Source organism: Bombina bombina, chromosome 2 (genome assembly GCF_027579735.1).
Source record: "Bombina bombina isolate aBomBom1 chromosome 2, aBomBom1.pri, whole genome shotgun sequence".
In the NCBI taxonomy this organism is placed as follows: Eukaryota; Metazoa; Chordata; class Amphibia; order Anura; family Bombinatoridae; genus Bombina; species Bombina bombina.
Window position 1 is genome coordinate 1,004,074,727 of NC_069500.1, and position 12,108 is coordinate 1,004,086,834.

The following is a 12,108-nucleotide window of genomic DNA, read 5'->3' on the forward strand; positions in this document are numbered from 1 at the left end:
TACTGATTTTCTATGTAATGTAGAACCACTACTAATTTCCTATGTCACGCAGAACCACTATTGATGAGGTATGTCATGCAGAGCCACTACTGATACACTATGCTATTCACAGCCACTACTTCTCTGATTTTCTGTTACAAAGATATACAACTTTACTGATTTACTAGGTCATAAAGATACACTACTATTTTGCTCTGCAATGAAGAGCTGATGATGATTTGATGTGTCATGGGCCATCACTACGGTAGTTATTTGATACTAATGCGCTATGTCATATAGAGTCATTACTGATTTGCTGTCTCATGCAGAGTCACTGCTGTATTGATACGTTATGTGAGCCTGCAGAACAACTACTGATTTACTATGTCATGCACACTCACTAATATATTCATTTGCTATTTCATGTAGAGTCACTACTGTACTGATTTGCTATGTCATACAGAGCCATTACTGTATTTATTTGCCTTTTCATGCCGAACCACTACCAATTTGCTGTATTATTGAGAGCCACTACTCTACTGATTTGCTTTGATGCAGAGCCACTACTAATTTCCTGTGTCATGTAGAACCACTCCTGATGAGGTATGTCATTCAGAGTCACTACTTATGTGCTATGTCATGCAGAGCCACTGCAAATTAACTATGTCATGCAGAGCCACAACTGTTCTGATTTTCAAAAGTCACGCAGAGCCACTACCAATATGCTGTGTAATGCAACTACTGATTTACTATGTCATGCACACTCACTAATATATTGATTTGCTATTTCATGTAGAGTTACTACTTTACTGATTTACTATCTCATACAGAGCCATTACGGATTTACCGTACCGTGGTGAGACACTACTGTACAGGTTTGCTATATCATGCAGAGCTACTACTGATTTACCGTATCATGCAGAGTTCCTACTAATTTGCTATAACATGCAGAGCTACTACTGATTTGCTACATCATGCAGAACTACTTCTGATTTGCTATGTTATGCAGAGACAATATTTATTTTTTATTTTATGCAGAGCTACAATTAATGTGTTACATCATGCAGAGCTCCTACTAAATGGATATGCTACATCATACAGAGCTACTACTGATTTACCATATCATGCAGAGCAACTACTGATTTACCATATCATGAAGAGCTACTACTGATTTACTGTATCATGAAGAGACACTACTGTACAGGTTTACTATGCCATGTAGAGCTAATACTGATTTTCTATATCATGGAGAGACACTACTGAATGGATATGCTCTGTCATGAAGAGCTACTACTGAATTACCATATCATGCAGAGATACTACTGATTTCCCGCATCATGAAGAGATTCTACTGTACAGGTTTGCTATGTCATGTAGAGCTAATACCGATTTACTGTATCATGGAGAGACACTACTGAATGGATATGCTCTGTCATGTAGAGCTACTACTGATTTACTGTATCATGAAGAGACACTACTGAATGGATATGCTCTGTCATGTAGAGCTACTACTGATTTTCTGCATCATGAAGAGACACTACTGAATGGATATGCTCTGTTATGTATAGCTACTACTGATTTGCCGTATCATGAAGAGACACTACTGTACAGGTTTGCTATGTCCTGCAGAACAACTACTGATTTACTATGTCATGCACAGTTACTAATATATTGATTTTCTATTTCATGTAGAGTCACTACTGTACTGATTTGCTATGTCATACAGAGCCATTACTATATTTAGTTGCCATGTCATGCCAAACCACTACTGATTTGCTGTATTATGGAGAGCCACTACTCTACTGATTTTCTATGTAATGTAGAACCACTACTAATTTCCTATGTCACGCAGAACCACTATTGATGAGGTATGTCATGCAGAGCCACTACTGATACACTATGCTATTCACAGCCACTACTTTTCTGATTTTCTGTTACAAAGATATACAACTTTACTGATTTACTAGGTCATAGAGATACACTACTATTTTGCTCTACAATGAAGAGCTGATGATGATTTGATGTGTCATGGGCCATCACTACGGTAGTTATTTGCTACTAATGTGCTATGTCATATAGAGTCATTACTGATTTGCTGTCTCATGCAGAGTCACTGCTGTATTGATTTGATATGTTATGTGAGCCTGCAGAACAACTACTGATTTACTATGTCATGCACACTCACTAATATATTCATTTGCTATTTCATGTAGAGTCACTACTGTACTGATTTGCTATGTCATACAGAGCCATTACTGTATTTATTTGCCATGTCATGCCGAACCACTACCAATTTGCTGTATTATTGAGAGCCACTACTCTACTGATTTACTTTGATGCAGAGCCACTACTAATTTCCTGTGTCATGTAGAACCACTCCTGATGAGGTATGTCATTCAGAGTCACTACTGATGTGCTATGTCATGCAGAGCCACTACAAATTAACTATGTCATGCAGAGCCACAACTGTTCTGATTTTCAAAAGTCACGCAGAGCCACTACTAATATGCTGTGTAATGCAGAGCTACTACTGATTTGCTGTATCATGAAGAGACACTACTGTACAGGTTTGCTATGTCCTGCAGAACAACTACTGATTTACTATGTTATGCACACTCACTAATATATTGATTTGCTATTTCATGTAGAGTTACTACTTTACTGATTTACTATCTCATACAGAGCCATTACGGATTTACCGTATTGTGGTGAGACACTACTGTACAGGTTTGCTATATCATGCAGAGCTACTACTGATTTACCGTATCATGCAGAGCTCCTACTAATTTACTATAACATGCAGAGCTACTACTGATTTGCTACATCATGCAGAACTACTTCTGATTAGCTATGTTATGCAGAGCCAATATTTATTTTTTATATTATGCAGAGCTACAATTAATGTGCTACATCATGCAGAGCTCCTACTAAATGGATATGCTACGTCATACAGAGCTACTACTGATTTACCATATCATGCAGAGCTAATACTGATTTACCATATCATGAAGAGACACTACTGTACAGGTTTGCTATATCATGCAGAGCTACTACTGATTTACTGTATCATGAAGAGACACTACTGTACAGGTTTACTATGTCATGTAGAGCTACTACTGATTTTCTGTATCATGAAGAGACACTACTGAATGGATATGCTCTGTCGTGTAGAGCTACTACTGATTTTCTGTATCATGAAGAGACACTACTGAATGGATATGCTCTGTCATGTAGAGCTACTACTGATTTGCCGTATCATGAAGAGACACTACTGTACAGGTTTGCTATGTCCTGCAGAACAACTACTGATTTACTTTGTCATGCACAGTTACTAATATATTGATTTTCTATTTCATGTAGAGTCACTACTGTACTGATTTGCTATGTCATACAGAGCCATTACTATATTTAGTGGCCATGTCATGCCAAACCACTACTGATTTGCTGTATTATGGAGAGCCACTACTCTACTGATTTTCTATGTAATGTAGGACCACTACTAATTTCCTATGTCCCGCAGAACAACTATTGAGGAGGTATGTCATGCAGAGGCACTACTGATACACTATGCTATGCACAGCCACTGCTTTTCTGATTTTCTGTTTTTCTGTTACAAAGATACACAACTTTACTGATTTACTAGGTCATAGAGATACACTACTATTTTGCTTTGTAATGAAGAACTAATCATGAATTTAAGTGTCATGGGCCATCACTACTGTAGAGATTTGCTACTAATGTGCTATGCAATCTAGAGCCATTACTGATTTGCTGTCTCATCCAGAGTCAATGCTGTATTGATTTGATATGTTATGTGAGGCTGCAGAACAACTAATGATTTACTATGTCATGCACACTCACTGATATATTCATTTGCTATTTCATGAAGAGACACTACTGTACAGGTTTGCTATATCATGCAGTGCTACTACTGATTTACTGTATCATGAAGAGACACTACTGTACAGGATTACTATGTCATGTAGAGCTAATACTGATTTTTCTGTATCATGGAGAGACACTACTGAATGGATATGCTCTGTCATGGAGAGCTACTACTGAATTACTGTATCATACAGAGACACTACTGATTTACCGTATCATGAAAAGAACAACTACTGATTTACTATGTCATGCACAGTCACTAATATACTGATTTGCTATTTCATGTAGAGTTACTACTTTACTGATTTACTATCTCATACAGAGCCATTACGGATTTACCGTATTGTGGTGAGACACTACTGTACAGGTTTGCTATATCATGCAGAGCTACTATTGATTTACCGTATCATGCAGAGCTCCTACTAATTTACTATAACATGCAGAGCTACTACTGATTTGCTACATCATGCAGAACTACTTCTGATTAGCTATGTTATGCAGAGCCAATATTTATTTTTTATATTATGCAGAGCTACAATTAATGTGCTACATCATGCAGAGCTCCTACTAAATGGATATGCTACGTCATACAGAGCTACTACTGATTTACCATATCATGCAGAGCTACTACTGATTTACCATATCATGAAGAGACACTACTGTACAAGTTTGCTATATCATGCAGAGCTACTACTGATTTACTGTATCATGAAGAGACACTACTGTACAGGTTTACTATGTCATGTAGAGCTACTACTGATTTTCTGTATTATGAAGAGACACTACTGAATGGATATGCTCTGTCATGTAGAGCTACTACTGATTTTCTGTATCATGAAGAGACACTACTGAATGGATATGCTCTGTCATGTAGAGCTACTACTGATTTGCCGTATCATGAAGAGACACTACTGTACAAGTTTGCTATGTCCTGCAGAACAACTACTGATTTACTATGTCATGCACAGTTACTAATATATTGATTTTCTATTTCATGTAGAGTCACTACTGTACTGATTTGCTATGTCATACAGAGCCATTACTATATTTAGTGGCCATGTCATGCCAAACCACTACTGATTTGCTGTATTATGGAGAGCCACTACTCTACTGATTTTCTATGTAATGTAGGACCACTACTAATTTCCTATGTCCCGCAGAACCACTATTGACGAGGTATGTCATGCAGAGGCACTACTGATACACTATGCTATGCACAGCCACTGCTTTTCTGCTTTTCTGTTTTTCTGTTACAAAGATACACAACTTTACTGATTTACTAGGTCATAGAGATACACTACTATTTTGCTTTGTAATGAAGAACTAATCCTGAATTTAAGTGTCATGGGCCATCACTACTGTAGAGATTTGCTACTAATGTGCTATGCAATCTAGAGCCATTACTGATTTGCTGTCTCATCCAGAGTCAATGCTGTATTGATTTGATATGTTATGTGAGGCTGCAGAACAACTAATGATTTACTATGTCATGCACACTCACTGATATATTCATTTGCTATTTCATGAAGAGACACTACTGTACAGGTTTGCTATATCATGCAGTGCTACTACTGATTTACTGTATCATGAAGAGACACTACTGTACAGGATTACTATGTCATGTAGAGCTAATACTGATTTTTCTGTATCATGGAGAGACACTACTGAATGGATATGCTCTGTCATGGAGAGCTACTACTGAATTACTGTATCATGCAGAGACACTACTGATTTACCGTATCATGAAGATACATTACTTTACAGGTTTGCTATGTCCTGAAGAACAACTACTGATTTACTATGTCATGCACAGTCACTAATATACTGATTTGCTATTTCATGTAGAGTTACTACTTTACTGATTTACTATCTCATACAGAGCCATTACGGATTTACCATATTGTGGTGAGACACTACTGTACAGGTTTGCTATATCATGCAGAGCTACTACTGATTTACCGTATCATGCAGAGCTCCTACTAATTTACTATAACATGCAGAGCTACTACTGATTTGCTACATCATGCAGAACCAATATTTATTTTTTATATTATGCAGAGCTACAATTAATGTGCTACATCATGCAGAGCTCCTACTAAATGGATATGCTACGTCATACAGAGCTACTACTGATTTACCATATCATGCAGAGCTACTACTGATTTACCATATCATGAAGAGACACTACTGTACAGGTTTGCTATATCATGCAGAGCTACTACTGATTTACCGCATCATAAAGAGATTCTACTGTACAGGTTTGCTATGTCATGTAGAGCTAATACTGATTTACTGTATCATGAAGAGACACTACTGAATGGATATGCTCTGTCATGTAGAGCTACTACTGATTTTCTGTATCATGAAGAGACACTACTGAATGGATATGCTCTGTCATGTACAGCTACTACTGATTTTCTGTATCATGAAGAGACACTACTGAATGGATATGCTCTGTTATGTATAGCTACTACTGATTTGCCGTATCATGAAGAGACACTACTGTACAGGTTTGCTATGTCCTGCAGAACAACTACTGATTTACTATGTCATGCACAGTTACTAATATATTGATTTTCTATTTCATGTAGAGTCACTACTGTACTGATTTGCTATGTCATACAGAGCCATTACTATATTTAGTTGCCATGTCATGCCAAACCACTACTGATTTGCTGTATTATGGAGAGCCACTACTCTACTGATTTTCTATGTAATGTAGAACCACTACTAATTTCCTATGTCACGCAGAACCACTATTGATGAGGTATGTCATGCAGAGCCACTACAGATAACACTATGCTATGCACAGCCACTACTTTTTTGATTTTCTGTTACAAAGATATACAACTTTACTGATTTACTAGGTCATAGAGATACACTACTATTTTGCTCTACAATGAAGAGCTGATGATGATTTGATGTGTCATGGGCCATCACTACGGTAGTTATTTGCTACTAATGTGCTATGTCATATAGAGTCATTACGGATTTGCTGTCTCATGCAGAGTCACTGCTGTATTGATTTGATATGTTATGTGAGCCTGCAGAACAACTACTGATTTACTATGTCATGCACACTCACTAATATATTCATTTGCTATTTCATGTAGAGTCACTACTGTACTGATTTGCTATGTCATACAGAGCCATTACTGTATTTATTTGCCATGTCATGCCGAACCACTACCAATTTGCTGTATTATTGAGAGCCACTACTCTACTGATTTACTTTGATGCAGAGCCACTACTAATTTCCTGTGTCATGTAGAACCACTCCTGATGAGGTATGTCATTCAGAGTCACTACTGATGTGCTATGTCATGCAGAGCCACTACAAATTAACTATGTCATGCAGAGCCACAACTGTTCTGATTTTCAAAAGTCACGCAGAGCCACTACTAATATGCTGTGTAATGCAGAGCTACTACTGATTTGCTGTATCATGAAGAGACACTACTGTACAGGTTTGCTATGTCCTGCAGAACAACTACTGATTTACTATGTTATGCACACTCACTAATATATTGATTTGCTATTTCATGTAGAGTTACTACTTTACTGATTTACTATCTCATACAGAGCCATTACGGATTTACCGTATTGTGGTGAGACACTACTGTACAGGTTTGCTATATCATGCAGAGCTACTACTGATTTACCGTATCATGCAGAGCTCCTACTAATTTACTATAACATGCAGAGATACTACTGATTTGCTACATCATGCAGAACTACTTCTGATTAGCTATGTTATGCAGAGCCAATATTTATTTTTTATATTATGCAGAGCTACAATTAATGTGCTACATCATGCAGAGCTCCTACTAAATGGATATGCTACGTCATACAGAGCTACTACTGATTTACCATATCATGCAGAGCTAATACTGATTTACCATATCATGAAGAGACACTACTGTACAGGTTTGCTATATCATGCTTGATTTTCTATTTCATGTAGAGTCACTACTGTACTGATTTGCTATTTCATGCAGAGCCATTACTATATTTAGTGGCCATGTCATGCCAAACCACTACTGATTTGCTGTATTATGGAGAGCCACTACTCTACTGATTTTCTATGTAATGTAGGACCACTACTAATTTCCTATGTCCCGCAGAACAACTATTGATGAGGTATGTCATGCAGAGGCACTACTGATACACTATGCTATGCACAGCCACTGCTTTTCTGATTTTCTGTTTTTCTGTTACAAAGATACACAACTTTACTGATTTACTAGGTCATAGAGATACACTACTATTTTGCTTTGTAATGAAGAACTAATCATGAATTTAAGTGTCATGGGCTATCACTACTGTAGAGATTTGCTACTAATGTGCTATGCAATCTAGAGCCATTACTGATTTGCTGTCTCATCCAGAGTCAATGCTGTATTGATTTGATATGTTATGTGAGGCTGCAGAACAACTAATGATTTACTATGTCATGCACACTCACTGATATATTCATTTGCTATTTCATGAAGAGACACTACTGTACAGGTTTGCTATATCATGCAGTGCTACTACTGATTTACTGTATCATGAAGAGACACTACTGTACAGGATTACTATGTCATGTAGAGCTAATACTGATTTTTCTGTATCATGGAGAGACACTACTGAATGGATATGCTCTGTCATGGAGAGCTACTACTGAATTACTGTATCATGCAGAGACACTACTGATTTACCGTATCATGAAGATACATTACTGTACAGGTTTGCTATGTCCTGAAGAACAACTACTGATTTACTATGTCATGCACAGTCACTAATATACTGATTTGCTATTTCATGTAGAGTTACTACTTTACTGATTTACTATCTCATACAGAGCCATTACGGATTTACTGTATTGTGGTGAGATACTACTGTACAGGTTTGCTATATCATGCAGAGCTACTACTGATTTACCGTATCATGCAGAGCTCCTACTAATTTACTATAACATGCAGAGCTACTACTGATTTGCTACATCATGCAGAACTACTTCTGATTAGCTATGTTATGCAGAGCCAATATTTATTTTTTATATTATGCAGAGCTACAATTAATGTGCTACATCATGCAGAGCTCCTACTAAATGGATATGCTACGTCATACAGAGCTACTACTGATTTACCATATCATGCAGAGCTACTACTGATTTACCATATCATGAAGAGACACTACTGTACAGGTTTGCTATATCATGCAGAGCTACTACTGATTTACTGTATCATGAAGAGACACTACTGTACAGGTTTTCTGTATCATGAAGAGACACTACTGAATGGATATGCTCTGTCATGTAGAGCTACTACTGATTTTCTGTATCATGAAGAGACACTACTGAATGGATATGCTCTGTCATGTAGAGCTACTACTGATTTGCCGTATCATGAAGAGGCACTACTGTACAGGTTTGCTATGTCCTGCAGAACAACTACTGATTTACTATGTCATGCACAGTTACTAATATATTGATTTTCTATTTCATGTAGAGTCACTACTGTACTGATTTGCTATGTCATACAGAGCCATTACTATATTTAGTGGCCATGTCATGCCAAACCACTACTGATTTGCTGTATTATGGAGAGCCACTACTCTACTGATTTTCTATGTAATGTAGGACCACTACTAATTTCCTATGTCCCGCAGAACCACTATTGATGAGGTATGTCATGCAGAGGCACTACTGATACACTATGCTATGCACAGCCACTGCTTTTCTGATTTTCTGTTTTTCTGTTACAAAGATACACAACTTTACTGATTTACTAGGTCATGGAGATACACTACTATTTTGCTTTGTAATGAAGAACTAATCATGAATTTAAGTGTCATGGGCCATCACTACTGTAGAGATTTGCTACTAATGTGCTATGCAATCTAGAGCCATTACTGATTTGCTGTCTCATCCAGAGTCAATGCTGTATTGATTTGATATGTTATGTGAGGCTGCAGAACAACTACTGATTTACTATGTCATGCACACTCACTGATATATTCATTTGCTATTTCATGAAGAGACACTACTGTACAGGTTTGCTATATCATGCAGTGCTACTACTGATTTACTGTATCATGAAGAGACACTACTGTACAGGATTACTATGTCATGTAGAGCTAATACTGATTTTTCTGTATCATGGAGAGACACTACTGAATGGATATGCTCTGTCATGGAGAGCTACTACTGAATTACTGTATCATGCAGAGACACTACTGATTTACCGTATCATGAAGATACATTACTGTACAGGTTTGCTATGTCCTGAAGAACAACTACTGATTTACTATGTCATGCACAGTCACTAATATACTGATTTGCTATTTCATGTAGAGTTACTACTTTACTGATTTACTATCTCATACAGAGCCATTACGGATTTACCGTATTGTGGTGAGATACTACTGTACAGGTTTGCTATATCATGCAGAGCTACTACTGATTTACCGTATCATGCAGAGCTCCTACTAATTTACTATAACATGCAGAGCTACTACTGATTTGCTACATCATGCAGAACTACTTCTGATTAGCTATGTTATGCAGAGCCAATATTTATTTTTTATATTATGCAGAGCTACAATTAATGTGCTACATCATGCAGAGCTCCTACTAAATGGATATGCTACGTCATACAGAGCTACTACTGATTTACCATATCATGCAGAGCTACTACTGATTTACCATATCATGAAGAGACACTACTGTACAGGTTTGCTATATCATGCAGAGCTACTACTGATTTACTGTATCATGAAGAGACACTACTGTACAGGTTTACTATGTCATGTAGAGCTACTACTGATTTTCTGTATCATGAAGAGACACTACTGAATGGATATGCTCTGTCATGTAGAGCTACTACTGATTTCTGTATCATGAAGAGACACTACTGAATGGATATGCTGTCATGTAGAGCTACTACTGATTTGCCGTATCATGAAGAGACACTACTGTACAGGTTTGCTATGTCCTGCAGAACAACTACTGATTTACTATGTCATGCACAGTCACTAATATATTGATTTTCTATTTCAGGTAGAGTCACTACTGTACTGATTTGCTATGTCATACAGAGCCATTACTATATTTAGTGGCCATGTCATGCCAAACCACTACTGATTTGCTGTATTATGGAGAGCCACTACTCTACTGATTTTCTATGTAATGTAGGACCACTACTAATTTCCTATGTCCCGCAGAACCACTATTGATGAGGTATGTCATGCAGAGGCACTACTGATACACTATGCTATGCACAGCCACTGCTTTTCTGATTTTCTGTTTTTCTGTTACAAAGATACACAACTTTACTGATTTACTAGGTCATGGAGATACACTACTATTTTGCTTTGTAATGAAGAACTAATCATGAATTTAAGTGTCATGGGCCATCACTACTGTAGAGATTTGCTACTAATGTGCTATGCAATCTAGAGCCATTACTGATTTGCTGTCTCATCCAGAGTCAATGCTGTATTGATTTGATATGTTATGTGAGGCTGCAGAACAACTACTGATTTACTATGTCATGCACACTCACTGATATATTCATTTGCTATTTCATGAAGAGACACTACTGTACAGGTTTGCTATATCATGCAGTGCTACTACTGATTTACTGTATCATGAAGAGACACTACTGTACAGGATTACTATGTCATGTAGAGCTAATACTGATTTTTCTGTATCATGGAGAGACACTACTGAATGGATATGCTCTGTCATGGAGAGCTACTACTAAATTACTGTATCATGCAGAGACACTACTGATTTACAGTATCATGAAGATACATTACTGTACAGGTTTGCTATGTCCTGAAGAACAACTACTGATTTACTATGTCATGCACAGTCACTAATATACTGATTTGCTATTTCATGTAGAGTTACTACTTTACTGATTTACTATCTCATACAGAGCCATTACGGATTTACCGTATTGTGGTGAGACACTACTGTACAGGTTTGCTATATCATGCAGAGCTACTATTGATTTACCGTATCATGCAGAGCTCTTACTAATTTAGTATAACATGCAGAGCTACTACTGATTTGCTACATCATGCAGAACTACTTCTGATTAGCTATGTTATGCAGAGCCAATATTTATTTTTTATATTATGCAGAGCTACAATTAATGTGCTACATCATGCAGAGCTCCTACTAAATGGATATGCTACGTCATACAGAGCTACTACTGATTTACCATATCATGCAGAGCTACTACTGATTTACCA